The sequence below is a fragment of the Nanorana parkeri genome, unplaced genomic scaffold (assembly GCF_000935625.1).
Source record: "Nanorana parkeri isolate BGI_ZX_2015 unplaced genomic scaffold, ASM93562v1 scaffold1366, whole genome shotgun sequence".
In the NCBI taxonomy this organism is placed as follows: Eukaryota; Metazoa; Chordata; class Amphibia; order Anura; family Dicroglossidae; genus Nanorana; species Nanorana parkeri.
Genome location: NW_017307634.1, coordinates 197,968 through 207,814, shown reverse-complemented (window position 1 = coordinate 207,814; position 9,847 = coordinate 197,968).

The following is a 9,847-nucleotide window of genomic DNA, read 5'->3' as shown; positions in this document are numbered from 1 at the left end:
CATTGTTTAACGTAATATGATTGAGCTACCAATAAGTCACAATCTTTGGACCTTAATTCCAATTCCAGGCTAAATGTTTTTCTTTTCAAAATGAACCCTCAGGCAGTGGCTGAGGCTGCAATATTATCTTTACTTCAGAACTTTCCCCCACAGTACCTCTTCTCTGCTGCAAGATAAACTCAGTCTTCTAGATTGAATATTGCCCAGTACCTCTCAACATGGAAAACTAAGGACATACTTTGAGTGCAGTGCGCCCTAGGGAGGAGGGACAAAAACAAAGATTTACCTGCACACTCACCGGCCAGCCTGCAAAACAATACACTAACTCCTAGGGTTAAAACAGAGGTTTTGTTGCACAACTTTTGCAAAATATGTGCAAGCCCGCTCTGTGTAGTTTGGTCCTAACTCTAATCTATGAGAGCCTCCATCTTGGAGCATACATAGCAAAAAATGAGATGGGTGCAGGTATGCCAGGAAGTAGCCCGACTACTTAAAGGCACAGTGCCTGGAGTTAGGCTTTAAGGAAGAGGTCATGAAGGGCTTGATTTCTCACAATGAAGTATAATTAAATACATTTATTAAAATTAAGGAACAATTGTGTTTCATGACATACTATAATGTTTAATTTCAAACTCCTTTCTTTTGTCTTCCAGATTGTAGTAGGAAAAACTGTATAAAATGATTGGTTGCTATGGGGAAACATGGACACTTTCTTTCCTCCAGTGTGTACAAATCGGACTCCATGCTGTTTATAAAGCACTCTGGTTTGTCTGTTTTAGATTGGAAAAGAGTATGGACTAGGAATGAACAGTGTGCAAATAAATTCTTTCCATTGCTCCAAATAAAAGGCAAGGCCTCAGAATAGGCTTGTTTATGTTTCTCAACACTGCTCTACATCAATGAGCTACTATTTGCAGGGAGAATATTTAGGGGAACAGAATAAGTGTTCTCTTACAGTGGGAGAAGTAACAGACACCATTGCCCTTGCAGGTCTAACCTCGGCTCATTATCTCCTGTTTGGGGAAAAAAGTCTGAATTGCTTTGTCTCTGTGTTTTACAGTTTCATCTAGAAGTTGAAAGTGCGTGCTACCATAGTTACATGATCTTAATGATGAAATATTGTTTGTGTGTCCGATACATGTTAGTTGCTTACACTGTGACACAAAATGTATTTACTTCCCTGGGCAGGTAAAGCCTCTCCTAATAACAGCAGTGACTCATTTTTAACTGTTTTTCGCTCAGCCTGTTGGCCCCTTAGGCTTCATTCCAAAAATAGTTCCTTTTTTTGGCCAAGCCTGTAGTTAATTCTGTCTGTCCATCCTCCATCTCTATTGCAGAGATGAGAAATGCAGAAGTTTAGATATTTAGTCGGTTACTAAAATTCCTTTGAATGATACTTGCTGTTGCAACTTGTGAAGTCACTAGACATTTCTATAAACTTTGCATGTATGTTTTAGCTTTGTAGACTTGATTTCTGTGGGTATATGGAAAGTACTGAATGGATTTACTGTACAGTCTTTAACTTTTTTGTGGCTACATTTTTTTATCAGCAGTGCATAAGTTGGCTTATGATTTAACTGAGCTAGCATCTTCCTCAGTCACTACTAACACAGTACTGTCTGTACTGTGTTAAGAAAGTTCAGTTTCTAAATCTTTATAGTCAGAGTGCAAAACTTCCTGCCCACTTCTTGCGAAGGTTGACATTTAGTGAGCATGTGGAGACTTGAGAGCTATTGTACTTCTCTTTTTTCATGCTTTATGTAGCAAGCTTCAGTCTGGTTTAACCAGTTTCAGCTTCATTCTTAACCTCATATGACAGGTTGGATCTGGTGTCACAACTGGGTTTCAAGTTACAGATATGGCAGAAAAGTGCCCGTGTTTATAAAAAAAAAAATGAAGTGCTAGTTCACACCATAAGGCCGGGTTCACACCTAAGTAGGGCTGCAACCAACTAATTGATCGATAATAATCGATAAAGAGAAAAGTTGTCAACTATTCTCATCATCAATTAGTTGGATCCCCTAGCTCTCTCCTCTACGCTTGGAGGAGGGCACATCAAGCAGTGGGCGGGTGCAATAGATTCTGCGGAATCTTGCCACTGGCAGCTGTGATTTCCTGGCTGAAGCTATTCAAGGGCCATGTGGTTACAATATAATTATTAAAAGAAAAATTATAAAAGGTGGGAAAAAAGTCATTTTAGGTTTTGGCCTGACAAATTCTGCTGCGGGAGGCGTGTTGCAGTGCCATTCATTTCAATGGCACCCCAAACGTGCCTCCCACCCATAGTGTGATCGCCCGCACTGGAACACACGTTACCGTGATGCCGTGCTTCCAGTGCAGTGCGATTGCAACAAATTGTGCATGCAGTTTTATTCTGAAGTAAACCTTAGGTTTGTAACACTGCATTTGTGTATTTTATTTTAAATTAAGGATGATATTTATTTAAATTTTTAATCTGATTAATTGAAAAAAAAATTATCTGCCAACTAATCGATTATGAAAATAATCATTAGTTGCAGCCCTACACCTAAGCGTTAGTGTTTTCGCGCAAAAAAACAAGTTTTTCCTGCACGGTTACAATCGGTTTTGCACACGTATGCGCAGATGTATTGATTATGCACGTTTTTATGAGCAGATTGTGATACATTGAAGTCAATGGACAAAACATGCAAAACTAATTACAACGCACAGTTGCAAACATTTTCTTATGACTTTATGGGGCCAAAACGAGCTAAGATCTGCCAGAAAGAAGCTCATGTACTTTTTCCAGTGAGAAGCGTTTTGCTTATTACAACAAAATGCTTAGGTGGGCACAGGGGCCATATGAATGAATTACATAGTTACATGGTTAGTCAGGTTGATAAAAGACACATGTCCATCGAGTTCAACCTATAGAGACATGAAAAAAAAAAGAAAAGCCTAAACAAAACCTATCCATCGGTACAAAGCCAGTCATTAGAGAGTCTCTAAAAATTAGATACAATGGCTTTGAATTTTTACAGCTCAATTCTTTGAGGATACGTGGGTGTAAGCCATCCGGTCCAGGTGCTTTGTTCACCTTTTAATTTTGTCTGTCAACAGTCAGCCATTGTGGTTCAGTAGAGGCTATGGCACTGCTATCCCCATTATGGACTGGAGTTACATCCTGCTCCTTGGTGTGCACAGAGCTGAAGAAAGTATTTCATGGATTTGCCTTCTCTGTGTCCCGAGTTACCAACTCTGAGTTATCTTTTGAGGGGCCTACATGCTCAGACCTGATTTTTTTTTTTTTTTTTTACTATTAATATATTTAAAGCATTTTTGGGGGTTAATCTTGCACTCTTTTGCAACCTGCCGTTCGTTTTTGAATCTTTGCGAGCTTTATTTCCTTTTTACGTTTTTTGTTAAATTCTTTGTAGCTTTCAAATGATACCAGTGTTCCTTGATTTTTATATTTTTTTTAAACGCCCTTTTCTTATTGTTTATGGCTTTTTTTTAACATTTGGATGTGAGCCACATGGGTTTTACTTTAGCCTTTTAAACTTATTGCTTACTGGAATATATTTTGCCATATGGTTGCGAACAACAATTGTTTTGAAACATTCCCATTTTTGTTCTGTGTTTTTTGATGATTTATCTGCAGATCTTCTGTGGTCAGATGGAGAAGGTGCAACAGATTCCTCCATCTACACTTAACTGTGTGGATGGAGGAATCTCCACCTGCGCCAATCTGTTGCACTTTTTCCATCTGACCACAGAAAATCTGCAGATAAATTGTAAGGTGTGTGGGCACCTCAAGTCTTCAAGAGCAGGCCTCAGCATGGGAAAATTTGCTCTCCTGAAGTTAAGTGTCTGTTTGTTTATTTTTCCAGTATGTGCATGTTGTTTACATGTTGTTTACAACTTAATTTAAATGAAATCATATTATGATCACTGTTACCCAGATGTTCTTTTATATGAATATTTTTAAAAGCTCTGCATTGTTTGAGATTACCAGATCCAGCAGAGCATCAATTCTAGTAGGGGCTTCTACAAACTGTACCATAACATTGTCATGCAATAAGTTTATAAATGTCCACCCTTTTACTGTTTCAGAAGTGCCATTATGCCAGTCAATGTCAGATAGTTAAAATCTCCCATTAATACTACTGTCCCCACCCTTGCAGCCCTTTCTATCTGTTTAAGGAGCTGAGTCTTTCTCTTCATTAACGCTGGGGGGCCTGTGACAAACTCCAACAATTACCTTTGTGTTATGCATACCAGTATACAACTCCACCCATAACGCCTCAGCACCATCACACTCGCCATCAATAAAGTCGTCTTTCACACTCACTTTTAGATCACTTCTCACATATGTCTGTGAAGGTTCTCATTCATCCAGGTCATGGTATATCTGTAAAAAATAAGTCAAGGCAACTGGACTTGCTGTATTTTTCTTGAAGACATTTCACTGGTCATCCAACCAGCTTTCTCAATTCAGAATGACTCGTACACAAAATTATCTGGGAATAAATATGGTGAATGTTGCTCCAATCCAGATAATCTGTTAGTCGCAACCAGGTGTTGAATGCATTTGCAAAATTGGAGTCTAGGAGGTGTTATTAACCTGCCCAGAGAGAGGTGTTAAAACAGCATTGTATGCGGCAGCCAATAGATGTCTCACCTCTCCACCTCTATTCAAGCTTGGCTTCTCCATTTTTACATAAATACAGCAAGTTTAGTTCCCTTGACTTATTTTTTTACAGATATACTTCCCACATAGAGACACACACTGCCACCTTTTCGTTTTACCCGGTCTCTCCGAAAGAGAGCATAGTCAGGAATATTAACAGCCCAATCATGTGAAGAACCAAGCCAAGATTCAGCAAAACCAATTATATCATAGTTCTACTCATGCACCAAAGTTTACAATTCTCCTAATTTGCTGTGCAGACTTCTGGCATTGGCAAACAAACAATTCAAGCCATTTTTCACTTGTAATTGCTGTATCTTTTGTTGCAGTACAATCAGTACTATAATCTCCAATGTTTATTTGCAACATGGGAATCTCCTTATCCAGTTTGATTTCCCTCCCCCCGTCTTCCCCTGTTCCACCCTCCATTATAGTCTGACCCCTGTTTGAGGTATCTGCACCATTATATTCCATCTCTCCCTCCCCCCTCAATCCTAGTTTAAATGCTCCTCCAACCCTCCCATGAACCTATCCCCCAGCACAACAGTCCCCTTTCCATTTAGGTGCAGACCATATTTAGCATATAGGTTGTACCTCAAATGAAAAGTCAACCCAGTGCTCCAGAAACCCAAAGCCTTCCCTCTTACACCAGGTTTTCAGCCATGCGTTTAGTTCTCTAAGCTCCCACTGTCTTTCCTGCTTTGCACATGGCATAGGCAATATTCCAGAAAATATTACAGCGGAGCTTCCTGGATGTAACAGGCCGTGTAGGTCTTGGTTTCTTAGCCCCCTATGTGATAACAATAAAGTTAAGTGGAAAAAACAATAGAAGAAAAAAATAAAAGTTGCAAAAAAAAATTAGTCACACATGCAAAAGAATAAAAAAAACACAATTTAAAAAAAAAAGTCCCCACCCATACATCCACGCATGCAAACATGCGTCGGCTGCGCATATGTGCGAAAACGACAATTGCGCCCATTACGCCGCACATGTTACATATCGCCGCAAATGTCGCAGTGAGAGCAATAATTCTAAGGCCATTAATCACTGAACTGATGAGCAGTAAAAGCTTTTAAAGCGTCGCATATGGTCAATTCTGGGTATGGTAGTTTTTGTGCGGTTTCGCAGGTGCGCGCAATTTTAAAGCTCTACATGTTTGGTGTCTATTTACCCGACATGACCCCGTCTTTTATATTTTACCAAAAAATTGGGTAAGAATAAATATTATTATTATTATTATTATTATTATTATTACATTATAACATAATGTAAAAAAAAACCCTGTTTTTTGTGTGCAAAATTTTCAATACTTTTCCCTTAATATTGTAAAAAATTAAAACCCCCGGTGGTGATTAAATACCACCATAAGAAAGCTCTATCTGTCACCAAAAAATGGTATAAAATTCATTTCAGTACAGCGTTGCATGACAGAAAAAATGTCAGTCAAAATACCGTGGCGCTAAATCAAAGTACCTGGCCAGGAGTAGGGGGTTTACATTGATTTTAAAGGATCCCTGACTTGTTCTGTGATTTTTAAATGGATTAAAAAGAAGCGAGTTGACCTGAAACTGAAACGACTTACGTTTTCCGAATATTATCGCACTAAGAGGATTACAAGGGGATTTCACATTCATAATCAACCGACCATTGGACGACACAAAAGAGACTTTTGTGAGAAATGGTATGACATTTCCACCCAGAATTCCCTCAATTAGATGCGTCTAGTCATTGAAGAAGTCAAAATCCAAGGGAGTGGGAGAAGTTCGAACAATTGTGCCAAGATTAGCAGGAGGGATCCCTGGCTAACTGGCAATTATTCCAAAAGAAGACGCAGGAGATGTGCATTTGCACAAGGAGGATCCTCTTCATCCTCATACACACGTGATACCGGAGACTTTATCAGTAAACTATGAGAGGTTGACACAATCCAGCCAGACTGGCTTCTTCTGACGGTGGACATTTCACCTCCTTTATACGTGCATTCAAGCCGAATTGGGACTACAGGCTATTGGTCCCTTTCTATCATAGAAGGAAACATTATCCATTCCACAGAATCCATGTTAGGACTAAGGATGGTCCTTGAAAACAACTACTTACGGTTTGAAAAACAATATTATTTACAGAATAAGGGTTCTGCTATGGGCAGCTCTGCTACCCCTTCTTATTCAAACCTCTTTGTTGGATGCCTTGAGGAACAATATGTCTATCCTTCCGAATTTTTTTCTTATGTAAGACTACGGACTCGATACATTGATGATGTATTTGTGCTATGGACTGGATCAGCCGATACCTTACTTAGGTTTGTAGAGTTTCTTAACACTATGGTATAAGGTATTGTATTCAATCCAGAGACCTCACACACTACAATCCCTTTTTTGTATGTACTTGTTGGTACCAATGATGGGCATGTTACCACATACCTTTACAAAAAAAACCACAGATCGCAATACTTTGCTATCTTATCAAAGTGTACACCCTGATAGACTTAAGGACACGTTACCTATTTCACAATTCATCAAGGTTATGCGTATTTTTTTCTGACCCTATCGATTTGTGAACAACAACTAGACAAAATGTACCAGAAGTTTCTGGAAAGAGGTTACCCCCAACATATTCTTGTACACACATTAGAGATGGCAAGGATAAGATTTCATATTCCAAAATCTAGAGAAGATATCTACTAACAATGCACTATTCATTACTAAATTTAACCCGCATTCCCAGCATGTCAAACAGGTATTACAGCACAATATGTGCTGATAAAACTCTCACACCTAGTGCCAAACAAACGCCACGAGTAGTATACTCTAGAAATGAATCTATTAGAGACCATTTGGTACTTGCTGACCCATGTGACAAGTATGATACCCCAAAACATACATTCTCAACTAGGAAGGGGTGTTACAGATGTTTCAACTGTAACGTCTGTAATTCCTTGTCAATGGGTGATTCTTTTTTCCACCCCCATAATGGTAGAAAATATCATATCCATGGCTATTACAACTGCATTACAGATTACTGCGTTTATATTGTAAAATGCCCTTGCTCTCTCATGTATGTTGGGAAAACCATTAATCCTTTTAAGAAACGTTACCAGAATCATACAGGTGACATTAAACAAGCGATTGATCTCACACGACAGGGTAAAGGAACAGAACCAAGAGGCCTATTGGACTTTTACACTAGCCACAGTTAGACCAAAGGGCTCAACACTATGCTGTAGCTGTCATGTTTCCTTATCCATTAATATTGTACATCTGTACAGCGTATGTGTCCATGAAACATACATATGATTTGTATCTACTTTTTTTATTGATTTCCCCCCCCCCCCCCTTTTTTTTCATGCATTCTCACATGCGTTTATATACGCACCATCAACATCTCATTTGTTTTGGGACTTTATTTTGGTTTTTTTTCTTTTGGGTCCCCTCATACATGAAAATGTACATCTCACCGCTATTTCTCCTATTTTGTGTTTGGCCATTGATGGTAAATTGTTCTAAAATGCAATATGCTGAGCCTTTTGTATTGAACAATATACTGTGCCTTTGCTAGTTCCTAATTTGTTTAATTTTCACTTTTATTTTTCTTGTTTGCAGTTATTTTGGGGATTCTCCCTCATTCTCTAGCCTCCCTGATATCCCTCTGCATCATTAGTACTTGTATGCAGGCATTCACAAGCCATTTAGTTTCCCTGGCAACTAGGATCACTTGTCTGGCTTGACACATGCGCAGTCAGATCCCAGGGCGGGGACGTGGACATGCAACCCCACTCTGACCACGCTACTAGTTGCTATGGGGAGAAAATGGCGCCACCGCCGTCTCCACGGCGATTCTCCTTCATTCTTCACCCGCCTGTCATTGAGCTGGCCATTCTTCTTCCAAAAGATCAGATTATTTTCTTTCATAGGTATGAATACACTTTTATTGACATTCATGTTTGCCTGCTTTGTACCATTCCTAATAATGTGTTTTTAATATTATGTTTGAGGCCAGAGTTGCCTGATTATCTTTGTTTACTGCTTTGCAGCTGTTTGAATTTTTGGCTGGCTCTGACGTCAGTGTGACGTCATGGGGAGGTGTTTTGAGTGTTATGTAATGTGGGTTAGGGTATATATATATATGTGTATGTGTATGACATTGTCACTCTGTCGCCCTGATGAAGAGACCCTGCGTGGTCCCGAAACGTTGGCTATCTGACACATGTGACGCTGTGTTTTAATAACTGAACACTAAGATTTGCACATTTCCTGAGTGGTGATCATCCATTTTCCTATACTTGAAGACGCACGGCGCCATCCGTGCTTATCTCTTTGAGTACCACATTGTTAGAAGGTCTAGATGCTATAAGGCGTACGGGAGACACATCTCTATATGTATGTTTGTGGAGACACACACGGCTTACTAGCACACACAAGGGTGCTTGCATAGCACTCTGCTTGACAAAGGAGTCACTGTAAAACAGGAAATAAGGACCAGTGCTCAGGGGACCAGCTGATTCTGCAGGAAATTTAAAACTTTTAAACATAAAGGAGCAGCATCCATTGTAAGTGATTTCATCAGCATTTGAAATTGCTTAACCACTTCAAGACCAGGTGTTTAGCCCCCCTTCCTGGCCAGGCCATTTTTCAGTATTCAGCGCTGTGGTACTTTGACTGAAGTTTATTCCGTCATGCAACGCTGTACTGAAATGAATTTTATACAATTTTTGTGGGGACAGATAGAGCATTATTTTGGTGGTATTTAAACAACATTTTATTTTTTACTATAATTAGGAAAAATTACAGAAAATTTTGAAAAAATAAAGTTTTTTTTACATTGTTAGGAAACATTTATTATTACCCAGTTTTTTGGTAAAATATAAAAGTCGGGGTCACGTCGGGTAATTTAGACACCAAACATGTCAAGCTTTAAAATTGCGCGCACCCGCGAAATCGCAGAAAACTACCATACCCAAAATTGGCCATAGGCGACACTTTAAAAGCTTTTACCGCTCATCAGTTTAGTGTTATCAGTGATCGATGGCCCTAGACTTTATTGCTCTCACTGCGACGTTCACGGCGATATGTAACATGTGCGGCGTAATGGGCGCAATCGTCTTTTTTGCACGTATGCGCCCCCGATGCATGTTTGCATGTGTGTATGTATGGGTGAGGACTTAACATTTTTTTTTTTTTATTCTTTTTTATGTGTAA